General features: G+C 36.2%; 1 protein-coding gene across 7 annotated transcripts in view; it reads right to left on the reverse strand.

Annotated features, from left to right (window-relative positions):
- Window positions 1-24,142, reverse strand: part of LOC149819176 (bZIP transcription factor 1-A-like) — a 37,790-nt gene that overhangs the window by 8,020 nt on the left and 5,628 nt on the right. The gene's annotated exons all lie outside the window — the stretch shown is intronic.

Below are 24,142 nucleotides of genomic sequence, written 5' to 3' on the forward strand. Positions count from 1 at the left end.
ACATATAAAACTTGAACCCAAAAGATATTCTACTATGCTACATGTCCATGATGGAAAAAAAAAGTTTGACCCACTAAGATAGAATGTTGAAGCATTGAATGAGAAAGGCATCCAAAGATTTTCTAAGGTTCAAGGGACAAGGATCCATAGTCCACACGGAGGCAAATAAAATTAAACCATGGCAGTACTCCAGGAGTGCGCAAAAGTGGCAAACATGCTGGAACAGTTATTAGAATGAAGAATAACTCAACGCAAAATATCACAACTGCCGAATCAAACCATATGAAATGTACCTATATGAATAACTACATTTGTTAAAATGTCAACAGCAATTAGGAAGTAGAAAGTATGCTCAGATCATAACCTATCAAAATCACCAAGAGATAACAGGTGTATATAGGTGTAAACTAAGCACATAATTTAAAGCAGTAGTTTGTATGATTGATCACCCTAGAGTCATCAAGGAAGTGCTAAAGATGTTCAAAACACCCCAGCAAAGTCATACTAAACAGTCATCCACACAATACATGTCTGAGATAGATCCAACCTGCCAAGAATTTCACTACATGGGAACAGGAATTACTAGAGATGCACATATTACAACAACAAGCAGGACCTACCAAACCATCAAACTGTGACAGCGAAAATTTAGAAAAAAAATTAATTGAAAAGATAAAGGTGAAGAATTAGAGAATCAAGTGGAAACAGAATATGGTACAATGGTTGAAAGTAGAGCACAAGGTTTTCTAACATTTTGCTTCAAACAGGAGGAAAACAAACATGATTCCTTGCGTTTAGATAGGGGATCTCTTTTTTCAAGGGATTGGCATAATATTGTAACTAATTTTCCTCAAGTCCAGGATCGCTCCATGCTCCCATCGTGCTGTTAAATTATGTACATTAATCATATTATGTAATATATATATTTTATATATATATGGTAATACATATACATATATTAATATATATGTATATGTATCTACTCAAATATATATATATATAATATATATTTCTATTTATTTTGTCATAAGGGTAGTTTAGTCTTTTCCCTATTTTTGCGCACATTCACTTTTCGGATGTGACTGTAATTATGTTTCTTTTATTTTTATTTTTATTTTTGTTCTTTTTATTTCTTTTTTGGATTTGTACCTAAAAGGTACCTTGGGGGGCCCACCAACATAGTCGTTGGGCCCTCTCCAACGGTCACATTTGTGACCGTTGGAGGGGCTCCAACGACTATGGGTGGAGCCCCTCCAAGGCCCCCTTTAGTGATGTTATAAATAGGGGTTCTCTCCTTTGTATTTCTTCATGGCTTTGAGTCAAAGCCCAAGTTCTCAATAAATTGATTCCATTATTTTATGCCTTTGTGCATTTGTGAGTTATTTGTGGGTTGTGCTTTTTGTGCACAAGTGTTCTAAAGTGTTCTTATTGTGCTTTCGTGGTGGGTTCAATATCAAGAATATTAAGGTCTTGATATTAGTATCTTGTTGGAGATACTTTCACATGGTATCAAAGCCTCGTTGGAAGAAAGAAGATCGTGCATTTCGCCTCTTGTGAAGCACCTCGAAAATCGTGCCCTCAAGCTAGTGAAGTTTTTGAGTAAAGCATTTGCTCCGGGCAATATTTTAGAAGCAACTTTTGTCAAGAAAAGGTTGAAAATCCGTTAAGGTACGCTTTATTTTTCATCTTCTCTTCTCCATAATGGGTGAAAAAGACTCCCACTTCTCTCTTGGTTTTAAACTTAGTGGTTCAAACTACCATGTTTGGGCCGGCAACATGGAAGCCCACATCAAAGGGAAAGGTCTTTGGGGTTATGTTCAAGGATCCATATCGGAACCCGAACCCAAGCTTTCTATTATAGAGAAAGGGGAAATCAAAATTCTTGAAGGAGAAGATAGACAAAAGGCCTTAGAAGAATATTCCAAAAGGCATGATGAGTGGGAAATGAAGAACTTCAAAATTTTGTCTTGGATTTTTTCGTCCGTTGAAACCAAGATCAATGCCAACATCATCAAATTTAAAAGGGCCTCCGAAGCTTGGTTATACCTTGAAAAAATGTATACGTCAAGGGACTTGTCTCACAAATACTACCTCCAAAAGAAAGCCTTGACTCTTCAACAAAATGATTTATCTATTCGGGAATATTTTGCCGAATTATCATCTATTTGGGACGAGCTTGCCATGCTCGAACCAAAATGGAGTGGAGAAGCTATTGAGTTAAGGCACAAACAACTTGAGGAAGATCGTTTCTTCAACTTCTTAAATGGTCTTAGACCCGAATTTGAGCAAATTCGGTCCTCCCTTCTATCGGCTTTTACCTCCCCATCTATTGAAGATGTCATCACCAAGCTAAGTGGTGAGGAAACACGTATGGGGATTAGTAAAAATAACCCAAGCATTCTTGCTACACCTTCTCAAAATGACTATGAAGTGGTCAATGCCGTGTCAAGACCCGGTAATAATTTGAAGACCTACAAACCGCCCCATTTCAAAAATCAAGGGCAAAATGATCGATATGGCAAGAGAGATTATAGCAAATTAACTTGCCATTTTTGTAAAGAACCGGGACATATCAAACCAAATTGTCCTAAATGGAAGAAATTCCTCGCCGCGGCTTTAGCATCCCAATCGGAGGAACGGCCTTCAACATCGAATGAACCTCTTTCGCTTTATCAAATTATGGATGCTCTTCAACCTCTTCTCAAAGGAGGCACTTCTGGAGCCGCCATGTCATCTTCTTCCTCTCTTGGTAAGACATCTTGGCTACTTGATTCTGGTGCTTCGTTTCATATGACTCCAAGTCATTGTTTTCTCTCTAATTATTCTGAAAATCGCCTTCCATCTTTTGTCTCAACCGCGGATGGAACCCCTCTTGAAATTAAAGGAATGGGTAATTTTGAAAAACAAGATTTTTTTATCCCAAAAATTCGTTTTATTCCAAAACTAAACTTAAATTTACTTTCCGTTTCTCAACTCTCGGACTATGGTTGCGATATAAAGTTCTCTTCTAATAAATGTTGGATACAGGATCGCCAGTCCGGGAAATTGATTGGGGAAGGCTCTAGGAGAGGAGACCTCTAATATGTTGATTTTCTTAAAATTCCCAAGAATCAATTTTGTAATGTTGCTCAAAACAAAGATATTCATGTATGGCATAAGAGATTGGGTCATCCCAACATTGTTAAAATCTCTTATTTGCCTTTTGTTAAGAATCTTTGTAATGAAAATTTTGTTTGTAATGAATGTATTCTTGGAAAAATGAGAAGTCTTCCTTTTCCTCAAAGATCCATGTTTACAACAAAACCTTTTGAAATCGTTCACTCCGATGTATGGGGTCCAGCTCCGGTGATATCCAAGGGAGGTTTTTCGTACTATGTTATCTTTGTGGATGATTTCACTAGGTTTAGTTGGATATATTTTCTTAAACATAAATATGAAGTTTTTTCAACTTTCAAAACATTTCATATGATGGTTTTAAATCAATTCAATGAAAATTTGAAAATTTTTAGAATTGATTCAGGTGGCGAATACCTTTCCAATGAATTTAAAAGCTATCTTAAAACTATGGAATTCTTCATCAAAAATCTTGTCCCAAAACCCCCCAACAAAATGGGTTGGCTGAACGGAAACATAGGCATATTATTGAAACCACACGATCCTTGCTCATTTCTCAAAATATACCGAAAAAACTCTGGGCGGAGGCTGCTCTTACCTCTGTCTATCTCATAAATAGACTTCCATCTAAAAACTTGAACAAGATTTCCCCGTTTGAAAAATTATACGAAAAAGAACCTGATTATAGCAGGTTAAGGGTTTTTGGATGTAAATGTTTTGTCCTTACTGATAAAAATGACAAACTCTCCCCTAAGGCCATTCCTTGTGCCTTTCTTGGTTACTCTGAAACTCATAAAGGTTTTCGCTGTTATGATGTTAAGAGTGATAAACTTTATGTTTCCAGAAATGTAAGCTTCTTGGAAAATGTTAGTGGTTTCGAAAAACTTGAAACTAATGATGAGAATATAGATTATTCTTTTCTGTTTGATTTGTTAACTGAAGATGATGATACTAGCGATGATGAAACAAATCTAAATGTTGAATCTCATACTGATCAATCCATTAATGAAGAACCACATAGAGATCCTATAACCTACTCTCATAGAGATAGGAGTACTTTTAGAAGTGCTCTCGAAAGATATGATAGTGAGTCTACCCCTTCAAGTGAAGGAAATCTTCGTAGGACCGAAAGATCAAGAAAACCCCCTTCTAGGTTCATCTCATATGAGTCTTTTTCACCAAAATATAGAGCCTGTCTAAGCGCCATTCACTCGTACATAGAACCTAGGGATTTTGAGGAAGCACGTAAATACCCAGAATGAATAGTTGCTATGAACAATGAACTTGAAGCCCTAAAGAAAGCAAGAACCTGGGAGTTTCAAGACCTTCCTAAAGATAAGAAAGCAATAGGGTGTAGATGGGTGTTTAAAGTCAAAACTAAGTGTGATGGGTCTCTTGAGAGATATAAGGCCTGCTTAGTTGCAAAAGGGTATGGTCAAAAATATGGGATTGATTATGAGGAGACTTTTGCCCCCGTTGCTCGGATGGTCACCGTCCGATGTCTTATAACTGTTGCTTCAATAAACAAATGGAACATCTATCAGATGGATGTTAAGAATGCGTTTTTAAACGGAGATCTAAACGAAGAAGTATATATGGATGTTCCTCCTGGAATGGAGTATCCTAAAGGGAAAGTGCTTCGTCTTCGGAAAGCACTGTATGGTTTAAAACAAGCTCCCAAAGCTTGGTATGATAGGTTTAACTCTGTAATGTTAGATAATGGTTTTTCATCATGCTTTACTGATACTGCTTTGTTTGTTAGAAAGTCTAATGCAGGGATTGTTATTCTGTTGCTATATGTGGATGACATGCTTATTACTGGGAGTGATTCTAAAGGGATTAAAAGCATAAAGTCCATATTAAAGGATAAGTTTGAAATGTCTGATTTGGGTTTCTTAACTTATTTTCTGGGTATTGAGGTTGCATACTCTCATAGAGGGTACTTTTTGTCTCAAACTAAGCTTGCATCTGAGATTATTGACAGGTCAGGTATTACAGATGATAAAGTTTGTGAAACTCCTGCTATAGTAGGAGCAAAAACGAAGATTGATGATGGTGTTCCTCTCTCCGATCCTACTCCCTACAGGCAACTAGTAGGCTCGTTGATGTATCTAAGTATCACCAGACCCGATATCTCACATGCGGTGCATACGGCAAGCCAATTTCAGCATGCACCAACTTCTGTTCACATGGGTGCTATCTTGCGTGTCGTGAGATACCTAAAGCACACTATTAATAAGGGAGTTTTTTTGTCTTCCTGTTCTGAGTTAAAATTAATTGCTTATACTGACTCTTATTGGGGAGGTGACCCAAATAACCGTCACTCCACCACTGGTTTTTGTGTTTTCTTAGGAGACTCATTGATCTCATGGAGATGCAAGAAGCAGCAAAAGGTATCTCTATCATCAACTGAAGCTGAATATCGTGTCATGGCAACTACTACCATGGAAATTGTTTGGATTCATCAGTTGCTGGAAGATATGGGAATCAAAATTGAAGGGCCTACCAAGCTTTGCTGTGACAACAAAAGTGCGATTTATATTGCTAAAAATCACACTTTTCATGAGCGGACTAAACATATCGAGATGGACTGTCACTATGTTCGGGAGGCGTATCTCCAAGGAATCATTGACCTTCCATATGTCACGTCCGAGTATCAGTTAGCAGACTTCTTCACTAAAGCCTTGTGTGCTCCGCGCTTCAACTTCCTTCTTAGCAAACTCTCGGTCATCCTGCCCTAAGTTTGAGGGGGGGTGTTAAATTATGTACATTAATCATATTATGTAATATATATATTTTATATATATATGGTAATACATATACATATATTAATATATATGTATATGTATCTACTCAAATATATATATATATATATAATATATATTTCTATTTATTTTGTCATAAGGGTAGTTTAGTCTTTTCCCTATTTTTGCGCACATTCACTTTTCGGATGTGACTGTAATTATGTTTCTTTTATTTTTATTTTTATTTTTGTTCTTTTTATTTCTTTTTTGGATTTGTACCTAAAAGGTACCTTGGGGGGCCCACCAACATAGTCGTTGGGCCCTCTCCAACGGTCACATTTGTGACCGTTGGAGGGGCTCCAACGACTATGGGTGGAGCCCCTCCAAGGCCCCCTTTAGTGATGTTATAAATAGGGGTTCTCTCCTTTGTATTTCTTCATGGCTTTGAGTCAAAGCCCAAGTTCTCAATAAATTGATTCCATTATTTTATGCCTTTGTGCATTTGTGAGTTATTTGTGGGTTGTGCTTTTTGTGCACAAGTGTTCTAAAGTGTTCTTATTGTGCTTTCGTGGTGGGTTCAATATCAAGAATATTAAGGTCTTGATATTAGTATCTTGTTGGAGATACTTTCACAGGTGCACGCCCACCATGCTTAGCACATGTGGAGTTTGTGTTAAAATGTATCTCTCTTTATGTAAATATTTATATATATATATAAAGAGAGATACATATACATATATACATCATGTATATATGTATATGTATCTATCTTTATATATATATGTAAATATATATGTTTCCTTTTTTCTTGTAAAACCCGCAAGGGTATTTTAGTCATTTCTCTTCCTTTTGCGCATATTCATAATTATGAATATGTTGTAATTCTTTTTGTATTTTTACTTTTCTTCCTTTTCTTTTTTCTTTTCACTTTTTTTGTCTTTATTTTTTGTTGACTCAAAGTCAACTTGGAGGGCTCAACACTAGCTGTTGAGCCTCCTCTCCAACGGTTAGAATTCTAACCGTTGGAGGGGCTCCAACAGCTAGTGGAGCCCCTTCAAGGCTCCTTTTCCTCTTATAAATAGGGGAGTTCCCCCTTTGTAAAATGCACTTCTTGGAGCTTTTGTTCTCCATTCTTCTCAATAAAATTCTTTATATTTTGTATGCCTTTGTGCATTTGAGTTTCTTTATTGTACCTTTGTGTACATTTGTTCTAAGTGTTCTTGTGCGGTTGATTGGAAAGTAGTAGACATAGCCACCATCTTCTTCCATTTAGGGCATACCGGTTTAATGTGACCCGGTTCTTTGCAAAAATGGCATATGATCTTACTATAATCTCTTCTTCCATAATGCCCACAATTTTCTCATCCTCCTTGATTTTTGTTAAAATGAGGGGGTTTATAGGTTTTAACATTATTCCCCGGTCTTGAGACGGCATAAGCACCCTCATCCTCATCTTTAGAGGGAACAGTCAACACACTTAGATTGGTTTTATTCATTTCCAATCTAGATTCTTCTCCACTTAATTTGGTAAGCACATCTTCCAAAGGAGGGGAAGAGAAAGAAGATAAGAGAGAGGATCTATTTTGTTCAAACTCGGGTCTAAGCCCATTTAAAAAGTTAAAGAAATGATCCTCTTCTAATTGTTTGGCCCTCAATTCAATAGCCTCACCACTCCATTTAGGTTCTTGGAGGGCAAGCTCATCCCAAATAGTGGATAACTCGGCGAAATACTCTCTAACGGACATTTCTCCTTGTTGAAGGGTTAAAGCCTTCTTTTGGAGATAGTATTTATGGGACAAATCTCTTGAAGTATACATTCTTTCAAGATATTCCCATACTTGATATGCCTTTTTGAACTTTAGAATGTTGGCATTAATTTTGGTCTCAACCGAAGAGAAGAACCATGAGAGTATTTTGTAGTTTTTCATTTCCCACTCTTCATGCTTCTTATTGTAATCTTCAAAAGCCTTTTCTCTTTCTTCTCCCTCAAGAACCTTGATCTCCCCTCTCTCAAGGATAGTAATTTTTGGTTCGGGTTCGGGAATAGTTCCTTGAACATATCCCCAAAGACCCTTTCCTTTTATATGGGCCTTCCATATTCCCGGCCCATACATGATAATTCGTTTCATTTAATTTGAAGCCAAGAGAGAAGTGTGAATCCTTTTTGCCCATTAGAGAGGATACAAAGAGAAATAAATGCGTACCACAATGAGAAATGAGTCCCTTCTTGATGTTGGAAGCTTCTAAAATATAGAATGAAGAGCCGAGTCTTCACTCCAACCACCACAACTTAATGGCACGCTTTACGAGGTACTCCAACGAAGAGAGAAAAAAGTACGATCTTCTTTTCCTTTAAGCCTAGCTCTGATACCATGTGAATTAAATTAGTTGTCAAGGGATATTCTCAAGAGTATGGAATAGATTATGAGAAAACTTTTGCTCCAGTTGCTAGAATGACCATAGTTAGGACCTTAATAGCTCTTGCCTTTGTGAAAAGATGGCCTATATATCAAATGGATGTTAAAAATGATTTTCTCAATGGAAGCTTGGCTGAAGAAGTTTGTAAGAAAACACTGCTTGACATAGTTATTCTTAAAGGAAAAACTCTTCGCTTAGTCAAGACCTTGTATGGTATTAAACAAGCACCAAAGGCTTGGTATGACAGGTTTAATCAAGTTATGTTTGATATTGGATTTAAATCTTGTCTGACTAACACAACTTTGTTTGATAAGATTTCTGATGCAAGTATTATTATCCTTCTCCTCTACGTAGACGATATGATTATCAGTGATAGTGACAGTGAGAAATATGGAGTTGAACACATTAAAAGGCTTCTCAAAACACATTTTGAAATGATTTATTTGGGTTTTTAAAAAATTTTCTTGGTATAAAAGTTGCTTATTCTTGTAGAGGTTATCTGTTGACTCAATCTAAGTTTGCTTTAGATATTATTGACAGGTATCTCAAATGATAAGAAAGTTGACACTCTTGAAGTTGTCAATGTCAAAATGAAGATTGATGATGAGGAACCACTTAAAAATCCAACACCATGCAGACAACTTGTTGGGGCATTGTCATATCTCTCAATTATGAGACCTGACATTACGCATGCAGTTCACACAGCAAGCCAGTTTCAGCATGCTCCTACCACTGTTCATATGTGAGCAGTTTTGCATATTATTAGATATATTAAAACTTTTATTTTTCGAAGACTTTTCTTGTTTGCTTTTCCATCCTTAGATTTCTTCATCAAACCTCTCGTTGGTCCTAGAATTCACTTTTTTTGGACAAACTTTCGATTATCCAACCGTAAGTTTGAGAGGGAGTGTTAAAAAATGTAAATATATATATATATATATAGGAATAGTCTCTTTAAGTTTTTTTCTTTTTGCATTTGAACCGGTCAACATATGTTGACTAGTCAACATAGGAAACCGTTGGGGTCCCAATGACTCCCTATGGCCTCCTTCACTTGTGTATAAATATGGGGCAAAGCCCCACTACAAATGTATGCTTCTTGCATGTGTTGAGATAAAAAAATATTTATTTTTTATCTTATGTTCTTGTCCCCTTTAGTGGGTGTTTGTGAGTGAACCTATTTATGGTTCTTTGTGTGTTCATTTTGGTATTTTGGTGAAACTCTTTTCATAGTGACAAACTATGTCACATGGGTGCGGGTGCGGGGGTAAGGCACTTTCAAAAAACCTAGGTACGAGGGTGCGGCAAAAATATAAAAAATTATATATATATATATATAGTCTAAAAGTTGGACATAAATGACCCTGGGTGCGTTGACTGCACCCAGGGTCAGGTTGACCGCATCGGGTGCAGGTGCGACATGGGTGCGGCACCTAGTTGGAGAATCCCTGTGGCATATAGGGCAAAAAAAATTTTCTTGGCAAAATTTTTTTTAAGTCAGAGAATTAGACCAAAATGACCCTGGGTGCGTTGATCGCACTCAGGGTCGGGTTGACCGCACCCGCGTCGAGTCGCGTCGACGCGGGTGCGACACCTTGCTAGCCGAATCCCTGTGACATAGGTGACAAATGTTAAAAGTGGCAAAATCTCGTTTTTCAAAAACTCCGTGAGAATTCGAAAAAAAAATTCATAAATCTCTTATTTTTTCTGGCAAATTCTTGGCAATAAAAAATAAATTTAAAAATATAAAATTTATTTTTATAAGAAAATATTAATAAAAATTATTTAAAAATAAAAAAACACATTTTTTTCACTATAAATCTCGTGTTTAAATTGTGGTATTTATGTTTTTTCATAAATCTCGTGATATTTTGAAAATCTCGCGAGAAATTGCCATTTTAAACTTTCAAGCAATTTCTCGTGAGATTTTCATAAATCTTGCAATATTTGTCACTATGGTATTATTTATATTTGTATGATTATAGTAGACATACGTGAATATATTTTCTTAAACTCAAATCTGAAGTGTTTGGTTGTTTTAAAACATTTCACCACTATGTTAAAAATCATTTTAAAGCAAATTAAGATTTTTATATCCGATTCTGGGGGAGAATTTTTATCAAACGATTTCAAAACCTATCTTGATCATCATGTAATTGTACATCAAAGATCTTGCCCAAATACCCCACAACAAAATGGTTTAGCTAAAAGAAAACATCGATATATTATTGAAACCACTAGGACTCTTCTCATATCTAAAAATATTTCAAAATTGTTTTTTGATGAAGTTGCTCTTACGACAATTTGTTTGATTAATAGAATGCTTTTAATCATTCTTGAAAATATTTTACCTATAGAAAAATTGTTTAAAATTCCTCCCGATTACAAAAGGTTAAGAATTTTTTGTTGTAAATGCTTTGTCCTCCTTACTAACAAAAATGATAAACTTTTCACAAAAGTTATTTTTTGTGTCTTTTTGGGTTATGCCGAAAATAAAAAATAATATATATGTTATAAGATTGCGAACAAACTTTACATTTCAAGAAATATAACTTTTCTTGAAAAAAAATTGGATTTGATAAGATTGAGTCTGTAGAATAGTGAAATACACAGAAACCGAGGTAGAGAGAGAAAGGAAGAGAGAGAGGGAAAAACGTCAAAAGCTTAATTAGGTCTAATCTCCTCTAGTTAAATAAAGATTAGCCAAAAAGGATAAAATTACATATGGGTCCCTTATTATATATAAAATACCTAAAAACAACTTTAAGAATAAATAAAACTTTAAGTGGTCAACTATTCTTAACACTCCCCTTCAAGCTGGAGCATAGATATCAATCATGCTCAGCTTGCCGCAACATTTTGAGAAACTGGGTCTGGCAAGAGGCTTTGTAAAAATATCTGCAACTTGGTCCTTAGAGTTTACATGCTTGGTAGAGATATGTCCAGCTTGAACCATATCTCTTATGTAGTGACAGTCAACTTCAATATGTTTTGTCCTCTCATGAAATACCGGATTATTTGTTATATATGTAGCTGCCTTGTTATCATACATCATTACCATAGGAGATGAAACCTTCACTTGAAGATCACTCAGCAGAGTTCGAACCCACATCAATTCAACTGCTGTTAGGGCCATAACCCTATATTCTGATTCGACACTCGACCTAGCAACCACGGTTTGCTTCTTGCTTCTCCAAGAAATTAAGTTATCTCCCACAATGACACATAATCCTATGGTAGATTTCCTATCCTCTATAGACCCATCGTAATCAGCATCAGAGTAAGCAACTATCTCCAGTGTACCCCCTTTCTTTAATAATAACCCTTTTCCAGAAGAAGATTTTAAGTATCTGAGTATCACCATTTCTGCATTCCAGTGTACCTCAGTCGGTTTGTCCATGAATTGGCTAACCTTGCTTACAGCCAAAGCAATATCAGGTCTAGTCAATGTCACATATAGTAACTTCCCTACCAGTGAGCGATATCTCCTGCTTTCAACAGGTTTTGACCCCTCTTCCAACAAATGAACTTTGTGATCCATGAGAATATTTGTTGGTTTAGCTCCCAACATTCATGTCTCTTTTAATAAATCAAGAACATACTTTCGTTGAGACAAAACCACGCTCTCACTGCTCCTAGCCACTTCTATGCCCAAAAAGTATCTAAGTGGACCAAGGTCTTTTGTAACAAAATGTTTTTTAAGATGAGCCTTTGTAGCTGCAATATCTTTCATGTTATCTCGTGTAAGGATAATGTCATCCACATATACCACCATAACGACTAGACCTGAGTTAGTTTTCTTAATAAATAATGTGTGGTCTAACGCTGACCTATTAAAACCAAACTTTGACATCACCTCAAACAACTTTTGAAACCATGCACGTAGACTTTGTTTGAGACCATATATCGCCTTTCTTAATCTGCACACCTTCTGACACTCTCCCTCAACCTCGAACGCAGGAGGTTGTTGCATGTATACTATATCATACAGATCCCCATATAGGAATGCATTTTTCACATCTAGTTGACACAGACTCCATCCATGGTGAACAACTACAGAGAGAACAAGACGGATGGTACCCATCCGTGCAAGGGGAGAAAATGTCTCAAAGAAATCAACACCATATTTCTAAGTATAACCTTTTGCTACTAATCTGGCCTTGTATCTTTCAATTGAACCATCTGAGTTGTTATTAATGGTATATACCCATTTGCATCCAACTGTGTCTGCATCCAATGGGGGATCAACCAGGTCCCATGTCTGTTGAGACAATAAAGCATCCATTTCATCTTGCATTGCCTGCTTTCACCTGCTATCGAGTACTGCCTGTTGATAATTCAGAGGAATAGTTTCAGCAGATAAGGCTGAAATTAATGCTTTCATCTGATTACCAATTCTAGCATCTGAGACAAACTAAGACATTGGATATAAGGTACATTGTTGTGTCCCCTTTCTTAGAGCGATTGGCCTGTTATCATCAACATAAAGGTCATTGCTATCAGGAGCACTTACTTCAGGAGAAGAATAAGATGGAGGCACTGGAGGAGGTGGAGCTCTACGCACATATACCAATGGAGGATTATGAAATCGTGAGGTAAGTAAAAGTGGACGCGGTAATTGGGGCACGGATTCCAAAGAAAAAGGAGGAATAGGAAGAGGAAAGGAGTCATCTTGATCAACTTGCATCTGAGCACCAACACTAGAATAATATGGAATAGACTCGAAGAAAGATACATCCACACTGACATACTCCTGACTGAAAATCGGATCATAACATCGATACCCTTTTTTATTTTTTGGATAGTCGATAAACATACACTTAGTGGCTTGAGCAACTAATTTATCACGGTCAAGTCCAAGTCTATGCACAAAGCAAACACACCCAAATACCTTAGGTGAGAAAGAGAAAAGCGGTACATTAGGATACAAGATGTGCAAAGGAATTTGGTCTTCCACGGATGATGAAGGCATGCGGTTGATCAAATAACAAGTTGTGATAACCGCATCACCCCAATATAAAGCAGGGACATTGGATTGGATCATAAGGGTACATGCTACATCAAGGAGGTGCCTGTGTTTTCGCTCAGCCACCCCATTTTGTTGGGAAGTATAGGCACAAGTGGTTTGTGGTTGAATGCTATGGTCTCGATAAAATTGCAACAATGCTTTGGTTTTAAACTCAACGACATTATCAATGCGGATAATCTTGAAAACAGATTCAAACTGAGTTTTTATTTCAATAACTAAAGATTTGAGGATACTTGGAACTTCAGATCTTTCTTTTATTAAGAACACCCAAGACAACTTAGAAAAATCATCAACAATAACAAGATAATATCGACACAGGGTCCTGGTAGGAATCTTACTAGGACCCCATACATCCGCATGAAGAAGTTTAAAGACCTTATAACTGGACTGACTCTGATTAGAAGGAAACGAACTCTGATGATGCTTGCCCAACTGGCATGCTTCACACTGAAATGATGTAGTAGACAAAATTTGAAGAAAGACACGACGAAGCTTTGACAATGAAGGATGTCCGAGACGACGATGCCAATGAACAGAACTGGAGGAATAATCGACTGCAACATAAATGTTTTCCACTGGGTGATGTAGATAGTACACTCCATTTTCTTCATAGCCTCCACCAATCTTCTTTCCCGTCAGCAAATCCTGAAAATGACAACACACAGGATCAAATATCACTCTACAGTTTAGCTCTTTTGTAAAACAACTCACTGAGAGTAAACTTTGAGGAAATGAATGAGCATGAAGGACAATTTTCAACTGCAAGGAAGAGGATATAGAAACATTTCCCTGACCAATAACCGGAGAGGAACTCCCATCTGCTAATGAGACCCCCCGATGTGCAGTAATATCCTTTAGATCTGAAAATTTTTAAGAGTTTCCACATAGATGTGTAGATGCACCAGAGTCAATGATCCACTTACTATCATGGGGATGAAGATGGTCTCCAGTTGAGTAGGCCACACCAGCTACAGCTACAGGAGAAGAGGAGCTTGAAGGACGATGAGCGACCAGTTCATCATATTCTGCATGACTAAGGGTGATACAATCACTTGGAGAAGTGGTGTCATTCGCTACCTCTAGTTTTATAACATTAGCTTTTGAACCATTAGGCTTTGATGTAGGAAAGGCAGGCCGTCCATGTTTATCCCAACAACGATCTTCTAAATGTCTTGATTTTCCTCAAAAAGTACATTGGAGTTTACCTTTACCTCCCATACCTCTTCCACGACCTCGTCCTCTAATATTCAGAGGATTTTCTCGTCCATAACTAGATGGAACAGCTAGAGCAAATGTCTGAGATATAGGTTGAGATTATGGAAAAGAGATGGCAAGTCTACTCAAATAATTGTATGCATGAGCAAGGGTAGGAACATCAGACCCGATCAACATTTGAACTTTAGCAACTAGAAGTCTGAAGATAAGCCTGTGAGGAACTGAGCAACCATAGTCTGTTCTTGATGATCTTTTTGCTTTGAACAACACAGTGGCCTATGAGCATTAAGTCTTTCAAAAGCAGCTTTAACGAAGGCATAGTACTATGCCAAAGTCTGATCACTCTGCTGCAAATTATATATCTCCTATTCAACTTGGAGAATACGGCTCACATTAGTCTCTTGAGAGTACGTATCTCGAAGATTGTCCCACATCTGTTTAGCTGTGGTATAATAAATTAGACCATCTGCAATACGAGGTTCGATGCTATTCATGATCCATGACATAACAATGTCATTATCTTCGTCCCAAGTAATATATTTTCCCACTTTATCATTTGGTTCAGTTTCCAACAAAATATGTTTTCTACGATGTTTAGATACCGACATCATAAACGTTCTGGACCACCTGGCATAGTTCGTTTCATTTAATTTCATAGAAGAACCATATGAGAAAGGATTTGCAAAGGCTTTATATTCCCCAATAGTCTCATTCTTGGAATCGGATTTCAGAACTTCACCCATAATGAATGATGCTAACTCAAGAGATACTGCCAATAACACTGCTGCAATAAACGACCATGTGAAACAGAATTTATCACAGTTTGTAAATCTGGTAGATTCCAAAAAAAAATCATTCAGATTTACTCTCCAATCCACTAACAATTCAAATCTGAATGCTTCAAGACCATACGGTCTGCTCCACACGATGCAGAACTTACGACGACACCAAAGATGGTGGAGAATCACGACACTAGATCTGAGATGAGATCTGAACTAACCAGAACAGATCCAAAAAAAAATCCAGTTTCACAAAAAAAACTCCACGACATCGATCCAGGTCCACGACAAAAAAAAAAATTAATCGATGATCTGATATGAACAAATCTAAGACCAACTGCTCCACACGATGCAGGATTCACGGCGACACCAGATCTGTGATCAGATTCGAACTTAACAAAAAAAAACTACTTCAAAATTTTTTTTCTCAACAGCCAGATCCACGATTGAACAACACAGTTATTCTTCACCCACTCAGATCTGTTATCAGATCTGAACTAACGAGAAAAAAAAAATCAATTTCACGACTTTTGCACAGCACCCATACCTGTCGCTACTCGATCCTCTCGACATGGATATATAGATCCATCGTGACATTTAGATCTGATTATAGATCTGAGTCATGACATTTGTCAGACCTCAAACTTGTTATCAGATCTGTATCACTTATTCTTCAAAAGGAGATCGATAACACCTTTTTTTTTTCTTCACGCAATCTACTATCCTTCACTCGAGCTTTGGCGCAAAACACGAGATCACGCTCCCAAGGTCGACTGCTCTGATACCATGTAGAATAGTGAAATACACAGAAATCGAGGCAGAGAGAAAGGAAGAGGGAGAGAGAGAGAGAAAGGAAGAGAGAGAGAAGAAAAAACGTCAAAAAGCTTAATTAGGTCTAATCTCCTCTAGTTAAATAGAGATTAGCCAAAAAGTATAAAATTACATATGGGTCCCTTATTATATATAAAATACCTAAAAACAACTTTAAGAATAAATAAAACTTTAAGTGGTCGACTATTCTTAACAGAGTCCAAGAAACATTATGAATACTCTTTTCTTTTTTATCTAGTTAATAAGCATGATAATGTTAATAATCTTAATAGTGATATGCATGAGAATAATAATATTGATATTTATGATGTCCATAAGAGTGACAATGATGACACTCATGATGCACATGAGAATGACAATGATATTTAAAATGATATAGTTCAACCACACAATAAATACAAGTCTATACTTGATGATCATCCTCCATGTGCTTTAGAAAGATACTCTCAAAATCAAGACATAGACTAATCTAGTATTAGAAGATCCATGAGGATCTCTAAAGCATCTAGTAGATTTGTATCTCATGAATCATTTGAACCTAAGTATAAAGCATGTCTTATGGCTATCCACTCATACGTAAAACCATCCTCTTATAATGAGGTTAAAAATCATCTAGAATGGATTAAAGCTATGAATAATGAATTAGAAGCCCTAGAGAAAGCAAAAACTTAGGAGATTCAATCATTACTTATAGGAAAGAAAACCATAAGGTGTAGATGGGTCTACGAAATTAAAACTAAATGTGATGAAACGTTAGAAAGATACAAAGTTAAGTTAGTGACTATAAGGGTTATACTCAGGAATATGAAATAGATTATGAGAAAACTTTTGCCTCGGTAGCTAGAGGACTATGGTTAGAACTATTAAAAAATGTAAATATACATATATATTTATATATATATGTAATGTAACTAGGAATAGTCTCTTTAGGTTTTCTTTTTTTTGTGGTTGCATTTGAACTAGTCAATACATATTGACTAGTCAACATAGGGAACCGTTGGGGTCTCAACGACTCCCTATGGCCTCCTTCACTTGTGTATAAATATGGGGCAAAGCTCCACTACAAATGTATGCTTCTTGTATGTGTTGAGATCAATAAAAATATTTATTTTTTATCTTTTGTTCTTGTGCTCTTTAGTGAGTGTTTGTGAGTGAACCTATTTGTGGTGCTTTGTGTGTTCATTTTGGTATTTTGATGAAACTCTTTTGAGTGTCCACTTTTGGTGATTTAGTGAGATCTTCGGAGGAACTCATTTCCTTAAATGGTATCAGAGCTTGGTGATCAAGCTGAAATTGGTTTCAGTACATTGGGAAGTCTGCCACTCCAAATTTGAAAGTGTTGAAGTTCTCTTGCGATTTCTATTCGAAGTGCTCGTGATTGGTGACATTTGCTTGGTGGTAAAGTGCTCGTGACTTTCACCTTTACTCTCGTTCTTTTCTCTTCTCTTTCTCTATTCTTTTCTTTTGTCTTACCCTTGTAAAAATGGATGACAATGAAAATGTCACCATAAAGCCCATTAAGCCCAATGATTTAAACTATGTAACATGAGCTTCAATTATGAAGCACCTTATATGGGCAAAAGGGTTGTGAAGATTAGTGGATGAGACCGATTCAGAACCCAAACTAATCCTTACCAAAGTAGAATGTGAGAAAGAGGTACCTCTTAAGGAGGTTAAAAAAACTAAAGCAATGACCACTTATGAGAAAAAGTGGAAGAAATGGGGAATGGGATATGCCAAGATTATGTCTTGGCTCATTAGGAGCATCGACATTAAGAAGTGTTAAGTCTTGCTAAATTCGAACAAGTAAACAATGCATGAGATTATCTTAAGAGAATGTATTCTCTTAAAATATTGCACATGTACGCAACTTGCAAGATAAGATACAAAATATGGTTCAAGGAGACAAAAACATTAGAGAATACTATAATAGTTTGTCCAAACTATGAGAAGAGTTGACTCTTCTTGAACAAAAATGACATTGTCCAGAAGACATAAAACTTCGTCAAAATCAAATAGATGCAGAGCAATTTATTAATGGATTGAAATCGAAGTTTGAATCCACCAAATCCGCTCTTCTTCATCAAGGGAAAGTCCCTTCAATAGAAGAAACAATAGAAGAATTAAGTATGGAGAAAAATAGGCTTAAAAGTGAATCTCTAAGAGTGGTGATGACTTGGTTCTAGCGGTATCTAGATCGAAAAACTATGTTCGTACCTACAAACTCCCATACTATGGAAAGCCAAATGATGAGAAGCTAGACAATGCGTATGAAAGAAAGTTATTTGCTACTATTGTCATAAAACGAGAAACTTTATGAGAAAAAGGTTGCCTCTGTTGGACCTTCACAAGAGTCAAGTGAACTATCTATTGAAAACATGTCCTTAACACAATTAGTGGAGGCTCTTCAATCTCTATTCAAAGGAGCATCCTCATCCATTGGAGCTGCGGTCTCTTCCTTCGGCCTCTCCGACCCCGGTAAATCTCTTTGGCTTCTTGACTCAGGTGCCTCTTTTCATATGACACTAAATAGTGATATGTTATCAGAATGTCATAACTCAAGTGTGTCAAATGTTTTCATTGCTGATGAAACATCTCTTGAGATTTAAAATATTTCTCAAAACTCAAAAAGATTTTGTATTCCCAAAATTAGATATATTCATAAACTAAACTTAAATCTGTTCTCTTTCTTAATTATCTGACCATGGATATAATGTTTCTTTCTCTTCTCTTGGTTATCGAGTGCAGGATCGTCAGTCAGGGAAGCTGATTGGGGAAGGCCATAGAGAAGAAGGCTTGTACTACATGGATTTTTTTAAAATACCCAAGAATACATTATGTTGCAATGTTCAGAAATTGGATTTGGATCTATGGCATAAGAAACTTGGCCATCCTAGTATATCCAAGATTCAGTTTTCTCCAAAGATGATTTTTTTTTGTAATTTTGAAAATTTTATATGTGAAAATTATATTTTTGGTAAAATAAAGAAATTACCATTTCAAGAAAGAACCTTTGTTTCTTCTCGACCACTTAAGTTAATACATTCGGATGTGTGGTGACCTACACCTGTTATATCAAATGATGGTTTTATGTATTATGTAAATTTTGTGGATGATTTTACGAGATACACTTTGATTTATTTTCTTAAATACAAGTATGAAGTTTTCTCATATTTTCAAATATTTCACAATTTAGTTAAAAATTAATTCAGGAATGATATTTTCATCTTTCGAACTGATTCAAGGGAAGAGTTTTTATCAAAAGAATTTAAAGATTACCTAGACCTATACACATATAGTATCACGCATCAAAAATCTTGTCCTTATTACCCCTCAAAAAAATGGTTTAGCTGAAAAGAAGTATAAGCATATTGTAGAAAAAACAAGGCCTTTACTTATTACAAATCAAGTACCTAAAGATTTTTTGGCTGAAGCCATATTAACTCAGTTTATCTTATTACATAATGTCATCTTCTTCCTTAAAAAATGTATCTCCTATTGAAAAACTTTTTAAACAGATCCCATATTACTCTAGATTGAGAGTTTTTGGATATAAGTGTTTTGTTTTTACTGACAAAAATGGCAAACTCTCTTCTCGTGCTATTCCTTGTGTTTTTTTAGGATGTGTAAATAATAAAAAAGGCTACATATGTTTTGACTTTGAAACTAAAAGGCTATATGTTTCAAGGAATGTATCATTTTTAGAAAAAGAAAGCTTTTTTGAAATTGAAATAACTAATGAAATAAATGAGTATTCTTTTCTAGAAAATGACTTATTTTTTAAATGAATGTTAAAAATGATTTTCTTAATGGTAATCTTAACGATGAAGTGTATATGGAACCTTCACCCGGATTAGGATTGACACGTGAAAAAGTTACTCACCTACATAAAGCCTTGTATGGTTTGAAGCATGCCCCTAAGGCTTAGTATGATCGTTTTAGCAATGTGATGGTTCAACTAGATTTAAAATCTTGTTACTCTAACACTGTTTTGTTTGTTAAGTCTTCTGATGCAGGTATAGTAGTTATACTTCTCTATGTGGATGACATGATTATTACAAGAGATGATAAACAGGGAGTTAGTCATATTAAAGATGTTCTCAAGGCTAACTTTGATATGACAAATCTTGGTTTTCTTCGTTATTTTCTTGGAATTAAAATTGTTTATTTACTTTGTGGGTATTTTTTATCATAAACTAAATATACAGTCAAGATAATAGAAATATCTGGACTTACTGATGAGAAGCGCGTTAATACACCAAAGGTCATAAATGCAAAGATGAAGAATGATGATGGAAAACCTTTGAAAGATCCAAGTACATACGGGCAAATGATTAAATCTCTAGCCTATCTTTCTATCACTCACCTTGACATTGCATATGCTATTCATTATGCGAGTCAATTTCAGCATTCCCTCACTACAGTACACATGAGTGTTGTAATGAAGATGATTAGATATATTAAAAATACTATTACTCATGATTTATTTTTGTCATCTTCTTCATTAGAAGTTATTGCATATTCATATTCTAATTGGGGAGGAGATGTGAATGATCGATGCTCAACCACTGGATTTTGTATTTTTGTAGGTGATTCCTTAATATCACGAAAATACAAGAAACAACAAAAGGTGTTTCTATCGTATACCGAAGCCGAATACCATGCCATGACCATTACGACTTCTAAGCTACGGAGTTCACATGGCAGAACCTTCAAGATTATGTTGTGACAACAAAAACATTGTTTACATTGCAAGCAATCACATATTTCATGAGCGAACCAAGCACATCGAAATGGATTGCCACTACATATTTCATGAGCGAACCAAGCACATCGAAATGGATTGCCACTATGTTAGAGAAAAAATCTTGAAAAAGACCATTACATTGTCATATGTATATCAATTGAGAGACTTTTTCGCTAAAGTGCTCCCGTCTCTAAGACTTCACTTTCTTCTTGGCAAACTCTTGGTTATGACACCGTGAGTTTGAGGGGGGTGTTAAAATATGATTATGTATATGTTCATATAACATGTATATATACATATTTTTTCTTCATTGTAATAGGAAATACCCTTTAGGGGTATTTTGATAATTATACCCATGTAATAGGGTTTGTCCACTACGGACAGAACAGTCCTTTTTTTAATTTTATTTATGTATTTTTTATCAAGGGCATTATGGTCTTTGTGATCATAGAGTTGTTGGGACTCCCCAACGGCTAGATTTCTAGTTGTTGGGGCCTTCTCAGCGACTCTAGTGGGCCCACAATACCCCACTTGGATGTGTATAAATAGGGACATCTTGTCCCCTTTGAGGCTATGCATTCTTTGTGCATTCTTCAGTAATAAAATATTATTTTTTATGTGTTCTCCTGGCCTTTAGTGGCTTTTGTGATTAAACCCATTTTTGCGTTGTGTTATGGCCTCTTGTGTGAGGTGTGAGCTCTTTTCATTTCGTTACACTTCCTGCCCTTGGAATGAGCCAAAATCAGGTTATCACGAGTACTGGTGGGTCTTGGGGTGATCACCACCACCTACAGCTCACATCTTGGCACAATGGAACATGTCAGTAATCCATAGCCCATCAGAACACAGCAACGAAGGGGAACCCATAAAGGTAGCGGGGAGGATGACAGTACTGCGAAGACTGTTTGGTGCAAACTGTGAAAATATCTCAAAAATGAGATAAAGTGTGCGATAAGCACAACACCACCAATGTGCACAAATGCACAAGAACACTTAGAACAAATGTACACAGAGGTACAATAAAGAAACTCAAATGCACAAAGGCATACAAAATATAAAGAATTTTATTGAGAAGAATGGAGAACAAAAGCTCCAAGAAGTGCATTTTACAAATGGGGAACTCCCCTATTTATAAGAGGAAAAGGAGCCTTGGAGGGGCTCCACTAGCTGTTGGAGCCCCTCCAACGGTTAGAATTCTAACCGTTGGAGAGGCTCAACAGCTAGTGTTGAGCCCTCCAAGTTGACTTTGAGTCAACAAAAAAATAAAGACAAAAAAAGTGAAAAGAAAAAAGAAAAGGAAGAAAAGTAAAAATACAAAAAGAATTACAACATATTCATAATTATGAATATGCGCAAAAAGAAGAGAAATGACTAAAATACCCTTGTGGGTTTTACAAGAAAAAGGGAAACATATATATTTACATATATATATATATATATATATATATATAAAGATAGATACATATACATATATACATGATGTATATATGTATATGTATCTCTTTATATATATATATATATATATATATATATGTAAATATTTACATAAAGAGAGATACATTTTAACACCCTCCCTTAAACTTAGGGCACAATGACCGAAAGTTTGCTAAGGAGAAAGTTGAATCTTGGAGAGCAAAGCGCCTTGGTGAAGAAATCTGCCAACTGATATTCTGAAGTTACATAAGGAAGATCGATGACTTTTTGTAGATATGCCTCTCGGACATAATGACAGTCCATCTCAATATGCTTTGTTCGCTCTTGAAACGTGTGATTCTTAGCAATATAGATTGCACTCTTATTATCACAACACAACTTTGTGGGTTCTTGAATTGGAATCCCCATGTCTTGCAGCAACTGATGAATCCAGACAATCTCCATAGTTGTAGAAGCCATGGCTTGATATTCTGCTTCGGTGGATGATAGAGACACCTTCTGTTGTTTCTTACATCTCCATGAGATCAGGGATTCACCTAAAAAAATGCAAAAGCCTGTAGTGGAGTGACGATTATTTGGGTCACCTCCCCAATCAGAGTCAGTATATGCAATTAAATTTAACTCAGAAGATGAGGAAAGAAAAACTCTCTTGTTTAAAGTTCCCTTTATGTATCTGACAACTCGAAGAACGACACTCATATGAACGGATGTAGGAGCATGCTGAAATTGGCTTGCAGTATGCACGACATGAGAGATGTCCGGCCTTGTGATGCTAAGATACATTAGAGATCCCACAAGTTGCCGGTAGGGGGTAGGATCCTCCAAAGGTTTCCCATCATCGATCTTCATTTTTTATCCCACAATTTCAGGGGTCTCACAGATTTTATCATCAGTAATACCTGATCTGTCAAGAATCTCACAGGCAAGTTTAGTTTGAGACAAAAAATAGCCTCTATGAGAGTAGGCTACCTCGATACCAAGAAAGTAAGTCAGATACCCCAGGTCTGACATTTCAAACCTTTCTTTTAAAGTGGTTTTAATGTTTCTGATGCCCTTTATGTCACTACCTGTTATCAACATATCATCAACATACAACAGTAAAATCACAATTCCTGCATCAGACTTTTTGACGAACAGAGCAGTGTCAGTGTAACAGCATGAGGAAAAACCATTTTGAACCATCACATCATTAAATTGATCATACCAAGCCTTAGGGGCTTGTTTTAAACCATAAAGCGTTTTTTGCAAACGAAGGACTTTCCCCTTTGGTACATTCATACCAGGAGGAACATCCATGTAGACTTCTTCATTAAGGTCCCCATTTAGAAATGCATTTTTAACATCCATTTGGTAAATATTCCATTTTTTAATAGATGCAATGGTGATCAAACACCTTACAGTAACCATTCGTGCAACAGGAGCAAAGGTTTCTTCGTAATCGATGTCGTATTCTTGACTATATCCTTTTGCGACAAGACGGGCTTTATATCTTTCGAGAGTGCCATCACTCTTGGTTTTGACTTAAAAAACCCATCTACATCCTATTGTTTTCTTTCCTTCTGAAAGACATTGAAAAACCCACGTTTTGGCTTTGTTGTCCATGGCATCCCTCCATTCTATCATTTTCTTAGCTTCTTTAAAATTTCTAGGTTCTTGATATGAGTGAATGGCACTAAGACATGCCCTATGCTTTGGAGAAAAAGACTCATAGGATATAAATCTAGAAGGATTTTTCCTAGATTTTTCAGTTCTTCGAGAGTTGTTGGAAGATTCACTAAAGTCACTATATTTCTCTATTGCACTTCTAAAAGTGCTTTTATCTCTATGTGTA

This window comes from Nuphar pumila, chromosome 13 (assembly GCF_984573655.1).
Source record: "Nuphar pumila chromosome 13, dmNupPumi1.hap1.1, whole genome shotgun sequence".
Lineage (NCBI taxonomy): Eukaryota > Viridiplantae > Streptophyta > Magnoliopsida > Nymphaeales > Nymphaeaceae > Nuphar > Nuphar pumila.